General features: G+C 41.9%; 1 protein-coding gene across 1 annotated transcript in view; it reads right to left on the bottom strand.

Annotated features, from left to right (window-relative positions):
- Positions 1-12804, bottom strand: part of LOC119884188 (glutamate receptor ionotropic, NMDA 2B) — a 125010-nt gene that overhangs the window by 102408 nt on the left and 9798 nt on the right.

The raw sequence follows: 12804 nt of genomic DNA on the forward strand, positions 1-12804 counted from the left end.
TCTGTGATTTCTATGTAAAATCACCAACCCGTAATCTTTTACAAACCCCTCTAATTCATACCAGCTCAGCAAACACACGGTGGGAAAGCTATCTCCTCCCACTCCCCTTAGGCTGAATATTGACTGATGACTTTAATTTTCAGTTATCAATTCTGTTACTAATTTTACACATTTCAATTAATTCCAGGTATTCTTGCACGGGACCTGCTATGATTAGAAGCCGCCGGAGGATGATTTTTACTATCTGAGGCTGTGATACTGCTCTTTTTTAGTGGGTTTTAATATGAACCCATAATGCACATGCAGAAAGAGGCTGCGTGTATCTACAGCCTTTATTTCGGGTGTTGTTTTTTAGCATGATCATCACAATTTTCTTGCAGACGTCAGGCTGTCACGGCTGTCTCTCTCGCAGCCTTGCCGGGCTGGAGTGCCGAGCGCCTCTCCGCTGCGGGAGGATGATGAGACTCCCAACATGGATAATGACACCTACGAGCGCTTCTCCAGCGGATGTCCCCCAGATTTAATCCCACCCAGCGCTCAGCCTGAGAGAGACATGCACCCGAAGAAGCAGCACTGCAGTAGTACACACAGACACGGACAGACGGGCAGGTTTGCCCGTTCGACAGGCAGCAGCCACTGAGATATACAAAAAGACAGTTAGTCAGACTGGCCAGTTCACCAGCAGACATCCAGCAGGAATAGAAGCAGGCAGGAACAAACACACTGCCACAGGTGAACACCTAAGTGTTGTGGGTGGCACCAGTATAAAACTGGTCTCCACAAAGCTAAGTCTGCTTTCTAATCTGAGAACTGTATGACAGGATGTCTACTCCAGACATACTACAGATAAAAATGCCTTGGAGGTGCTGGATAGCATGTTCTCTTTGAGCTGATAATATACTATCCCCTGGATAAAAGCTGCTTTTTAAAGCATCTGTTACTAGTAAACGCTTTCTTTTTCTCTTGCTGGCGTCCACAACAAGGTCAACGCAAGTGGTCAGCTACACGGAGACAACCTTGCAGCTGGTAGAGATTCAATGTCTTGCTCAAGGACACATCTTCAGGCAAGAAACTCAGTAAGAGACTGCTTTTAGGACATGCACCATAGTTCCCACTGTGCAAGCCAGCTGCCACGTCACTTCACTTTATCGCTTTAAGATGCTAGTAAGAGGTGAAATACAGTTTAGCACACATCAGTATATAGCATCAATACAGATAAAATAATGGTGAGACATATAGGTAGAGAGTGTCACATCTAGTACACACAATCTAATCATGGACACAATAAATGCCTAACTGTGCCAATTGACTGTCAGACAAAGAAAATAAAATTAAATAAATAAAACATAAATATTATAAAAACCTAAATTAGCTGTGTCACATGGACAAGCAAATAAAATCATCAGAATATTTGCATCTGAAACGTAGACATATAGAGACAACCCTACACTTTAGCTAACTTTTCAAACAGTTCAGTGACGCACCAACTGCAAACAGTTTACTCATGAATATTCATGCATGCAAATATATCCAAATGGTGGCTCTGACTATGGGGAGTGTGGTAAAAGATGATCTGACTCCAGCTCAGGTCAGGAGACCTCCAGAGCCTCTCTGCGCCTGTCGCTATGACTACCCGGAGGACTCCATTTGCAGCGCCACAGTCAGCAGAGGGAATCGCTCCAGTACCTTCAATTAGCAACCTATTATCATTCATGAGTTTGTTTGTGCAAAGCTGTAAGATTGAATTCCAGTTAGTCCTTCCTCCCTGCTCTCGCCTGCTGATATAATGTAAAGGAAATCTGAGGCGGCAGCACAACAGCGGCAGCCCCGCGCTCTGTTCCAGTTCCAATGCCGCACTCCATTGGGCTAATTTCTGCTCCGTTGAGGCTTGGCTCATCCCCGTATCTCCTTAGGATGGTGTCTGTTGTACTTGCAAGACATGCAAAGGTCATAAATTAGTAATAGGGTCCCTTGAAGGAGACATGCTGTTTAGCTTCAACCTGGTGGTACTCCTAAGAGAAGCTTTTAAGAATCACTGTTTCACATATAAATATATTCATAGATTTGGGTTTTATTTATTTAATTTAACAGTATAGCGCTGCAGCTGTGGCTGCCCTTTGACAGAGAAAAGCAGAAAAGCAGAGCTGCTCCCACTCCTGTCTGTGCTGCTTCTCTTGCACTCTGTGTCTTCATGAACGGCATAAAAACAGAAGCCATTTCCGTTGTTTATCTCAGATGCATTCACTGCTCATCCAATATGTCCAGTGGACAAAAGCCTTCTCTTGTAACCCCCATAATACTGACTGCTCTCTCTTCTCTGCTTTGATAGGATCATCCAACCCAACAACAACATATTTCACTTGTTGTGACATAATTAAAGGAGTGGTAGTGTGGTAAACAGGGCCCCTGGCCTGGCAGCTTTAGTTTTTCTGTCCCCCTGGCTCTTTTGCGTAATATAATGGTGTTGACCCCAGTGGCGCCAGACCCTCCATAGTGAGTTATTAAATTTATGCAACCGCTAAGCTCCTCAACTATTTCACAATATGTCAACCTTCAGTAGCTGTTCATGGCCAAGACCTGCCGTGGACATTCTCAATTTCTAGTGAAAATTGAACAGCGAGCTACAAGAGAGAGAGAGGGAGGGAGAAGCAGACAGAGAGAGACAGAGAGAAGAAGAGTCAGAGGGGGAGAAGATGTGAGCCTTGTATATTTTATTCAGTGGCAGCAGAGTACAATTCATAATCAGGGCCGACTGATTCACAGTTTTAATTAAAAAGTAGCCTTATAGCGCCGGTGGTAACATCTTGATTTATGAAGACCCGACCACAGGCTCCTATACACCAGAGAGAGTGAGTCCACCGTAGAGGAGGAGGGGCGGGGAGAGATGTGGTACAAACTGTCATGGGAGGTAGGGGCAAGGGGGTCTCGTTTCTCACGGCAAGGTGGTTGGCACTGTGGGCATATAACTCAGTGCGAGTGTGTGTGCGTGACAAGCATATGTGCAGGTCTGTCTACGCTACAGACGCTACCGATATAACATGGCCGATATTATGGGTTGATTTCAGCCTCAGCTGAAAATTACAGTGTATAATGCCAAAGATATGTTTGAGGTAATTACAAACAGTGTCCCCTTTACATAGTTTGCATACATAGTGTTAAAACTAATCTTTGCAGATATACTTTTATAGATCTTTTAAACCTCAAATAGCAGCATAGCACAAAAACTGGGCCCCTCACATATGCAGCATCTGTAGGTCCCCTTCCCCCTCTAAAATATCCATTGTCACGCCTGTACAATACCTGAATCTTAGGGTAATGGGTTTATACCACGTGTAACAAAGTCTGAATCTCAACACGATTCAGCACTCTCTATTCAACATATTGTATTTACTGTGTGACGTTTTCACCATGAAGTTTTAGAACATAATATTTCTGTTAAGGCTTTTTAGGTCTTATTATAGTCTGAGCTTAAGACAAAGGTGGAAAGTCAGCATCGGTGTCAGTGCGTTTTGACACAAACTATTTTTGTCCACCCTATGGCTGGAGTGGACTGAGCTATGTGCACCTTTCAAAGGGGGGGGGGGGGGGGGGGGGGGGGCTGAGAGGCTCTAAAATAGTTTTAGATACAAGTGTGACAAACTACTTATTGAATCAATACTAATAGTTTACTTACAATGCTTAGAACTTCAAATTTCAAAATTGCAGATAAATTATTACTTTTAATTCCAGGCTTTTTGGGGAGTTTTCACTATTCCCGCTAAAGCCCTGAATATATTGCTTTTAACTACGCGTTTGCGTACACAGGATGGCTTCCACGCGTATCCTGCGTTCCTCTGGAGCGTAGGTTGTGCACGTCTCTAGAAATTAACGCTACGCGTCCGTAAGATGCAATTCAGCACATGAACATGGGGGCAGTATGTTGATCTGACCGGCAGATCAGCAGAAAACTTTTGTTCCACACACCAGCCCATGTGGTGGCGGTATGCAGTTGGTTTGCCAACCGCTATTAAACGTAAAAGAAGAAGAAGTTGTTGAGCAGCAGACTTAAAAAAGGGGATTTATTTATATTTATTCATTTATAACTCCTGGAGTCCGCAATTACCGAGATCATCTCATTGCTATGTTTGGTTTGTTTACATTGTGCAAATTCGGAGGTTGTCAGGAAGATGATCCGGTGTCGGCGAGGGATGAGCCGGCCCTGGTCTTCCCTCTAGTGGATTCACATTTAATCCTCCAGGTACACGGAAAGTCCGCAGGCTAGAATGTGAACAATGCCCTTTGCGTCGCCGACGCCTCTCTACAACTACACATTGTTAAAAAGCGAGTATATTGAGGTCAACACCCTTGCTCTCACATATCAATTGGGGGTGGGAGAAAAAAAATCGATCGTGATGCAGACGTAGAAGATTCTGACTTGATTAACAAATTTCTAAAAATCGATTATTCAAATGTTAATTGTTAATAAAATGTTGATGGAACGCAAAAGGCGGAACACACGGAAGTTCAGCGCCCAGACTGTGGCATGCACATAAAAGAGAGACGAGAGAGACCAGTGTTCCTCCTGTATTCCGCACACCACCGCTGCGGAATGAATAACCACCCAACTTAAAAATGTCACACAATCATTAAAGTCAATGCGCATAAATGATTTTAACTTTTTTTTTTTTTTTAAGCACGAATGAGAGCAAGGTAACGGCAGAACATGACGGTGAAAGTTAGCGGAGAAAAATATTAGCAGTAAGTTTCTCTCTGTTAGTAAACGAGCAGTGTAGGTCACAGTGTGGCCGTTAATAAAAATCTGTTGTTTCCCCAACCGCTGGACAAATGAAGGCAGTTAGCACTAGCTAACATCTGTATAGCACGTTTTTTGGCTGTTATGTAACATTAGCTAAATTAGTCACGAAGTAATTTTAATTAGCTCAGCTGTATGTCATTACTTAGATGTTTATTTTGGATTTTAATGCTCAAATTAAATGCTTAGTAATTATCCAGAGTTCCTAGAAAAAAAATTATGCATCAAGATGCATCAATAATAATTTTATAATTGCATCGCAGCCCTCTGAATCGTAATCAAATCGAATCATGAGGTGCTAAGAGATTCCCACCGCTAATATCAATATCAGCATCACCCTCAAAAATCCAGTGTCAGTCCGGCTCTAGTCTGCATGTATGTGTGCAGTTACACCTCATGATACTTGCATCTGACCGGATACACTAAGAATAAAAAAGATAGCACGAGGGAATCAGTGAAAAAACAGAAGACAGATAGGCGGTGGTATAGATATTGGCTCTAGAATAAAAAACCTTTTGGCAAATGGCCAGCGCTGCAAATTTAACTATGGCTGATGGAATTTGCTTTGGTCTGACAGTAATGTTAAGTTTATGTCAGCCCCTCCATTTAAATCACCACCATAACAGAATCCCTTGATACAGAGAGATTTTAATTAAAAAACTGTGTGAGAGAGAGGAGAGATAAATGCAGAGAGAGCAGGACAGGAAAGAGAGGAGAGAGACAGGCAGCATTAGATGATGAAGATGATGCTGGGAGAGTAAAGTAGGGGAGAACAGGGACAAGAAACAGGAGGGACAGAAAAAGGCAAAGAGTGATTACAAGAGTGGGACAAGTGGAAAGTAGGAGCTCTGTACTGAGGTGAAAACAGAAAAGCACAGTGCATCTCTACTTTCCTCATCCTGCATTTATTTTCAATGGCTCACTGCAGTGCACGTAGGACTTCGCTCTGTGTTTGCACATCATTGCACGTTTGTTTGTATGTGTATCAATGCAAGTGTTTTTGCTTCCTTCTGTGCTCTGCCATTTTTCTCACTCTCGATGATTGAGTTTTTAAGGTCTGGCTTACTCTCAATCACCACAGTGAAAGTGCATGCACGCCTGAACCCACACACAACTACACAGAAGCACACGCACGTACATACGTTGACATGCGCACTGACCCACTTCGTACTTTCGCACACACATACGCACATTCACATCAATTTGAATGATGCATACACATACCATCAAATAATCAATTTACGTATAAGGCACACAAGGCCTTAGTGTTAAGTACTGAACATGCAGACAGTGTCTCTCAGCATTAACCATGAAAGAGTATCCATATCGCCATAACCGACCCTTCACAAAACATACACACGTAGAGAGAGACATAGCAAAACAGGCCTAGAAAAGTATGTGCCAATCATGTCGATATATAATTAGATTTAATAATTTTCTTTAATTTAATTAGCATTTTAAAAGTGGCTCCTTTAGTCATCAGCAGACTTTAAGATTATAAGAATCAAAACATCTTCTCAGCTGGCCATACTTACACCACATCGAGTGCACCTGAAAACACACACACACACACACACATATGGAAGCTCATTTATGATTAAAGTGTTACCTTAAAGTCTCTCCACACATGCACATACTGCCTTTCCCTTTTCCCCTGGTACATTTTCCATTACAGTATGTGTGCATCCACACACACTGACCTGGAGAACACAGTACGTAGATGACAACTAACGCTGCGCTGTGCAACCGAGGACAGTATCTTATGTCGCCCTGAGGGTTTCCCTACTTCATAATAGATATCAGACACTTGGGCAGCAGTCACAGATTATGTCAGAGGGCAATTTTGTCATGACAGATAATATTATTCCAGTGGACTTAAAATGAAATATACTATTATCCTGGTGTCAAAACAGAGCTCGTCACATAACATGGGACAAGTGCTATTTTCTTCTCCATATTTGAACATGGGTTCAACAATGAGACTTTACAGCTGCTGTAAATATGCGGCAATGTCTATCACACATGAATTTATTTTACATGCAAAGAGGCAACTCACTGCAATCTCACATGTTGAAATTCACAAAAAGGCTCATGTGTTTTGAATTCACAAGTGAATGAATTTGTGCAAGAAGGAGGATTCTTCCACTTGTTAAATTTATATGGTTATATACAGTAGGAATGTTAAGGTTGACTACCACAACATGTTTTTTGGTCTACTGAAGCCATATACATTTGTTGCTTCAAGCACTTGCCAATATATATTCCTCCATACATCGTCATATAATGGGACCTGTCAATCATCACCACACCTCCATAATTCCGCTATCAACATTATGATCAAAACTGTACCACATAATACTGGCTGTACAGCTAAGACTTAGAAGCCTTAGAAGGATTTATAGTCACATTTACAAAGCATGAGAGCCTTACAAGCCACAGCAGCTTGAATCTTCCGTTGAGTGCTCAGTTCTGAGAATTAATATGGACTGTAGACATCCTACAGACCTATGAGCCCCAACATTTTTAAGGCCGATTGCCACTCTACACACCACTGACTCTTATTACACTGTTAACTATTTGTTTAATCGAGCATCTCGGTGACCCAGCGGGCCGACGTGCAAATCATGTATTTTCAACCTTTCCCAGGTCTCTCTCGCGTGTGCTATGTTTGTTATCTCTCCGGTCCGACGAGAAAATAAAATGTATATGTTTTTTTGTATGGATTGAATTTTAAAAAGCCTTTAAGCACCTCTTTGTTTCATCCAATCAACTTGGTTTTAAGACACTGTCAAGCCTAGTGAGTCTCTCTCTCTCTCTCTCTCTCTCGCTCTCTTTCTCACACACACACACACACACACACATCCTTAATGAGGGTGCCGTCAGGGTCTGGCTGTGTGAGCATGTTCTAATTGTCTTATCTTTCGAGGTGCCACATTCTAGGGCCGAAACATAATTGAACACCCAGTCCTCCTCTAGTGTTATTTACACACCACCCCATCACCAACACACACACACACACACACACACACTTACACCCTGAACTCAACCCTCCAAAAGTTTTCTTGTATGCCAACCATCACCCCTCTCTCACACCCGTGTCATTGCTCTCTCATCTCTCCCTTATTGCCCCATCACCCTCCAATACTGCACCGATCCCCTTGTTATTCTATTTGTGTACGCACACACACTTCTGACAGCGCTGCAGAAAAAAAGAGTCCAAAGGATTTAGCACCTAAAGGTTAACAAAGATGTTTTTGGCTAGCTGTCTGGCAGAAAACAGTAACACAAGTCAGCTACATTCATTATTCTGACAGGAGACCAGAAGTGACATTATTACTGTGTCCCAAAAAAGTGTCCTTTCATTTTCCATTAAACAAGCCTGAAATGATTATTGGAAGATATCTGGAAATTGACCAAACAAGGCAACAATAGGGAAGTTGCCACCCATAATTATACTGTCCCATTTCCACCTCTGGAACAAATATGTCATATGTCACTACTTTTGTTTTTATTTTTGTAGATCTGGTAATGTGACAAGCCATTTCAAATATACTCTGGGTGATTGAGCTGTATCTTTGCCCCAGGTTTTATCAAAATCCCACTAGTGATAAGTGAGATATTATGGGAAAAAAAACCTGACGCAGTGCCACACTCACTAATCTATAGGTTTTTGTTTCCAGCATTTTCATTAGTGACACAAGTGACAGTGTGTAGAAATGGATCCACAATTAGGCCATAAGTACAAAATCTGCAAAGAAATGTTTGTCGGGAGTTTTCACAGTTGAACAGTCGGAGCACTTACAGCGTTTCTTAATGCTTCTGAAACTCTGGTTCTGGCTTTCAGAAATCAATGTGAGATGCAAACAGGAACAATCGACTGAATACACAGAAGAGGTTAAACGATTGCATGAGAACTGCATCGCATTCAGGTGCATTGAGTTTAATCAGTCAGACTTTGACAAACCTATTATGTTTGTGTCCCTAACAATAGCTCCTATCACAATCTCCTCTCTCTTCCTTTTGTCTGTCTGCCTAGTTGGAAATATTACAGCATATGAGACAGATTGGCACATACAACCGTCTCCATTTTCCCTTCTCTGTCCTCCTCTTTCTCCCTTTCTCTCTCTTGCTCTCTCTGCAGTCTGGTTGCCACATATCACAGACTTTGACAGTACGTGGATGAGGTCCCTCAGAGAGGCATTAGCTCCCTATTGGGAGTTCTTCTGCTAAAGCCCTGGGGGCATTTTTCCTTAACACAACCCAATCAATAACTTTATATCATCCACTGGCAAACAGAGCCACAGCAAAAGGCTGGGACACGCTGAGGCTGAGGCTGAGAGCCTGCAAGGTGGCATGCAGGGTAGAGCCAGCTGTGGTGTTTGCTTTGCTTTGCTTTGCTGAGGCAATTGAAGCAAGCTGAGCATTAGCTATGACATTTCAATAGCAGCAGTGCCGGGAGACACTGGCTCGTGTCCGAGTCATCTCCAGTTCTACTCGCAGTAGAATGCACACTCAGGGATGGTCGAGGGTCACTGCCCATGCTTGACCATTTCATCTTTGCAACATCACAAACAGGCTTTTAGAGATTTTTTGTGTGTGTGTGGCTCAGCTGATGATGCACCGGCATGCAATCTCATAGCAGGGGGCATAGCTCACTCCTGGTAGAAGGCTGTATCTGGGAAAGTAATCCCTTTTCTGGTATGGACTGATTTATTGTCCAGCACAGCTTTCATAATGGGAAAGAAAAATGTAGCTTGGTGGAGCGGAGATGAAGAAAAAGAAGTTTAAACAGCATTACTTAGTTGCTGCTTCGGCACAACAAGACATTAATCAAATTCTGCAAGTATATCATTAATCATGTATTATGACACAGGTGTTATTATTCCAAATTAAAGCTGGATCTGAGGACTTGCCTTTAAATTAATGATGACAGCACCAAGTTGCTGTAACTTGTACAGAGTTGTATGAAAACCTACATTCAATCTGTGCCAATACAGAATAACACAATATTACAAGTTTTTCTGTTTTGTTGTTAGCCCCAGTATTGTATGGATTTCATTGCCCTTCCAACTGTATGGCTACACAATATACGAACAAACAATATGTTTGGTTTATCATCCGGCTGCAATCATCCTCTCTCCCAACCATACAGAAAAACCCTCTGACACCGCATTGTTAGTCCTCTCGGCACGAGCACAAGTGTTTTCTGTCAAGCGTGGCTGCGGAAAGATGCTGACCTGTGGCATACACCAACCCGAAACAAATCATTCACCCGCTTCAACAACACAACCTCTAGGTGAAGCCGAAAAACAACAAGTCAGAGCTGCTCTTCCAGACAACTGCTCACATACCTACACATTTACATTTATTCATTTTAGCTGACGCTTTTATCCAAAGCGACTTACAATTGCTAATTAGGTCAGATGTCGCACGCCTCTGGAGCAACTAGGGGTTAAGTGTCTTGCTCAGGGACACAATGGTGGATGGGTCACCAAAGGTATGTGTCTTATCCATTGCGCCATCACCACCCCGTAGTGACCTGACTCACCTATAGTAACATATTAAAAAACAGTGAAATTCATGCACACATATATAAATATACAAATAAAACACACACACACACATATATAAGTCATATCTGAATGCAGACATGATACAGAACAATAGAAAAAGGACGCTTCTTATAACTCCAGCACTTGGATTAGAATCATCACATTGTTAAGTTTACTTTATTGTCATAATAATCCAGGGATAGTTGTCTGTACATCTATGGGTACAGTGCAAACACGAACTGCTAATAGCAAGATCTGCAAATGTTTCATGCTGCCAATTTGCCTAAATATAAACAAATACAGGCTAAAAATACATGGGTTGTTGTAGCCCACAGCTAACTCATCAACTCCATGGCGAGATTATCCCACCTGTTAAAGGTGGACAATTTGTATCATCAGAATTTTTCAAGCCACAAGGCAAGGTGACATCTTCAGATCTTCAGATTGGTTGTTTTGTTCAACAAACAGTCTAAATGTAATTTACAATAATAAAAGGGAGAAAAAGCAGCAATGCCTCCCATTTGAGAAGCTGGAACCAGTACATGTTGATATTTAATGAATCGATTCCTGCAAATCAACTAACTGATTAATCATTTCGGCATTAGATCTGTCCAACAACTGGAGCACAAACAGTGACGTCACCTGAAGCCTCCTCACAGCAGCAACTGAGGACGTGCCAGAAAATAACAGATGCCACCAAAGCAAATGTTAGAAGTGCAATGCTCAGCTAATGATTGGATCTGCAGGCCGTTTTCCAGGTGACTTATGTTACTGCTCCGCTGCTGGAGACAAGGATGAGTGAAGCTTGTATTGATCTGCTGTTTTGCAACCCAATCGATGCCACCACACACATCTTTGCTGTGTTATCAGGTCAAGCTAAAACACGTGATCTTCAATTCAATTAATATTAAATGATAGCATTACTCTGAGATAAATAACCACCAGAGACCCTGCTGCACGCGTACAGGTTTACTCAATTACAAGATAACTGAACAATCAGTGAAGCCTATAGTTAAGCAATAAGATTGGAATTCACTGCAAAGAGAAACGTGCCCAGGTGAGTTTGCCGTGGCTGAAAAGTTTAAATGTTTCTTTGAATAAGACTGAGTTACTGAATTAATGAGATAAGCCCACACACTGCAGTCTAATTTTGCATATGGTGACAAAATACAATAGACATGCAGCACAGGCACATCAGAAGTCATTGTCTTCCTGAGAAACAAACACACAGCTGCACTCTTTCTATCCTTTACTCCACGTCCCCAGAAACAACTACCAAAACACTCTCTTTCCTTACTCTCCTTGTTTCTTTTCTCCTGTCCTTTTCTTCATCAAAAGCCTCCTAACTCCCCGGCTCCTGAATTTGCTCTAATTTAGGAAGACACAGTCCGAGTTAAAAAAAAAGAAAAGGAAAAAAAAACTTCCTCTTTCCACTCCCTTTCCATAAAACAAATGGGCATAAAAGAGAGAAGAATGGTGTCAATAGTGAATGTTCTCTCAAAATAAGCACATAGACATACTGGCCTATTCAGCAGAAGAATGCAGCACCAGAAAAAACACTATAGGAGGAAGACAGACAAGAGGTGCTCATTTATCTCAGTTACACTTCAATACAGAAAACTGCCGTTAATTACATTCCGTACATCAGCAGGCAGGAGAAAGATGATCCTTAAATATTTCATACTACATTTCACACATCAAAGATTGTGGCCTCAATATAGTTAGTTCTACCAGCTTTTTGTTGCATTTGGATGTGAATGGTGACATGAGCTCCCACAATCTAAATAAGAGCCTGTTGTTAAATGGATTTGACTGAAAAATGAGTGAAAGGCCATGCTGGACTTAATTAATGGCACTGAGGAGTGAGGATATAATGAGGGGCCAAAATCCCATTTAGGTTAGGTACACAAGGGTTGGAGATAAAGCTTTTTAAAAAGACATTATTATTCTAATATGTCCTCATTTTAACCATTATTCCAGCCATTGCATTTTCTAACCACTTTATGTAACAGCAGAAAGCTTGCTGGACTTGAAAAATAGGCCTAATAAACCAATAAGTATGAATGCCAAAAAAAAATTTCAAAGAAGGTGAGGTGGAGACATTAATGAGATTCACTGTCACTGTTAATTCATCTATATGGTAATTTCTATGACGTAAAGCAATAGTACACAATCTGCAGCGTCAGCATTAGCTGAGGTAGCTGTGTGACTTTCAGCTAACGGCAGAAGGCCGTAGCGCTTCATTACTGTCGCTCTGCTGCTGGCTAAGGCAGTGGCTTAAAGTAAGAGGTGTAACTGTGGAAGGGCAGCATTTGTAGTGTGCTCACACATAACAACCACTGCCTCCCATCACCCAAAAAAAAAGAAGAAGAAATTTCGTTTCTCACTCTTGCTCCTCTGCACCGAGGCTCAGTCTCTTAAACGTCATGGCTGATTAATAGTGCATGGGAAGAGGCGAAA

The sequence above is a fragment of the Micropterus salmoides genome, unplaced genomic scaffold, assembly GCF_014851395.1.
Source record: "Micropterus salmoides isolate LMB-PRFRI ecotype aquatic unplaced genomic scaffold, ASM1485139v1 Ms_hic_scaffold_10, whole genome shotgun sequence".
Lineage (NCBI taxonomy): Eukaryota > Metazoa > Chordata > Actinopteri > Centrarchiformes > Centrarchidae > Micropterus > Micropterus salmoides.